Genomic DNA, 1,929 nt, shown 5'->3' on the forward strand with positions numbered 1-1,929 from the left:
CTTTCTCATGTGGCAAGATTGAGAGAGGCAAGAGGCAAGAAGATCAGGGAATGGCCATGAGACCTGTACTCAGGCAGTGGCTGGGGAAATGTGGACAGATTCAAGAGCTGGCCTGGAGATGGCATTTTCAAAGCAGAAGATGTTCTCATTCACCACTCTTGTCATCTAGAGTCTAGGAGCCCTCATCCAACATCAATCATCTGAATTTAGCCAGGGGATGGGGGTAGGGGGTGGGAAGCAGAGTGGCAGGAGGAGGAATAAAGTGAGAGAAAGAGAAGGTTAAACAGAAAACAGAAATCTTAATGTTTGTTGTCCAATTTTTCAAACCCTGATTTCAGCTAGAAAAATCGATACCCAGCATATTAGAAGTGATGTAAAAAGTTTATGTGAAGAAATAATAATAGCTAATTTTCATTGTGCTCTTACTATGTGCCAGGCTCTGTGCTAGGCAATTGACTCTATTATCTCATGAAATCATTACAATCAGCCCGTGAAGGAGGTAACATCATCATTTTCATTTTAGAGATGAAGAAAATTGGAGCAGTGAGGTGAAGGATGTTGTCTAGGATGAGGGAGAGCAAGGATTGTGATTCAAGGTAGTCAGACCCCAAACTCCAAGTTCTTAGAAAAAATTAAGACTCTTATGAGTCTTGAGCAAAATGAAAACCAGAATTCTGAGGGATCCAGTAATAGCAAGATAGTTACTCCTCCCTACTGATATCCAGTAAGCCTATGAAAAAGTGATATAATGTGATATAAATGGCAAAAGCACATTATATATAGTGTGACTACAAGTATGTCTTAGAAGTACATGGACTCAAGATATTATTTCCAAAGAAACCACAAATTTAAGTTTCCTAAGATAAGTTGTCAAGATCCTTTCAGGAAACTTGCAACATTTATTAAATGACATTGAAGAAAACCTAAATACATGAAGATGCATACCATGTTCATGGATAGGATGGCAATTCTCCTTAAAGTACCCTAATACTACTTCAATCAAAAGCCCAACTTAGTTTTTCTTATAACCTGGCAAGCTGAATCTTCAGTTTATATGGAAGAGCAAAGGGCCAAGAAAGGTTAGGATTTTCCCAAAGCAGAATTCTGGGCAGGGAATTAGTCTACCATATATCAAAATTTATGATGAAGCAAACACATTCAACATACGAAATTGGTACAGTGATTGACAAATATATTAATGAAATAGAATAAAAAGTCATGATAGAGGGATTCACATGTAATAGAAAATCTGATTTCTGATTGAGGATGCCCTGAAAACCAATGCTAAGGAACCAATTATTCTGTAAATAAGGCTGGGAAAATTTGCTCTCCAAATGGAAAAAACATACCCCTTAGCACACAAAAAAATCAATCCCAGGTGAGTCAGGGGCTTAAATATGAAAGTTTAAAACCTTGAAAATCTTATAAGAATTATGGCTGTAAAAAAGAAGGAAATCTTGTCATTTGTGACAATGTGGATGGACTTGAGGGAATTATACTAAATAAAATAAGTCAGAGAAGGAACACTGTATGATCTGATTTGTACATGTAATCTAGAAAAAATTGAACTCCTAGAAACATAGTTTAGATTGTGGTTACCAATGGCTGGGGGTGGAGGAAATAGGGAGATGTTGCTCAAAAGGTACAAACTTTAGGGGCACCTGGGTGGCTCAGTTGGTCAAGGTCTGACTCTTGATTTCAGCTCAGGTCATGATCTCAGGGTAATGAGACTGATCCCCAAGTTGTGCTCCATGCTTAGTGGGGAGTCTGCTGGAGATTCTCTTTTGCCTTCTTCCCCTGCCCCTCCCTCCCACTCACATGTCTGCATGCTCTCTCTCTAAAAGAAAGAAATAAATTTTTTTAAGTACAAATTTCAGTTATGAGAACTAATTTTAGTTCTGAAGATCTAATGTGCATAATGGTGACTAT

The sequence above is a fragment of the Vulpes lagopus genome, chromosome 3 (genome assembly GCF_018345385.1).
Source record: "Vulpes lagopus strain Blue_001 chromosome 3, ASM1834538v1, whole genome shotgun sequence".
Lineage (NCBI taxonomy): Eukaryota > Metazoa > Chordata > Mammalia > Carnivora > Canidae > Vulpes > Vulpes lagopus.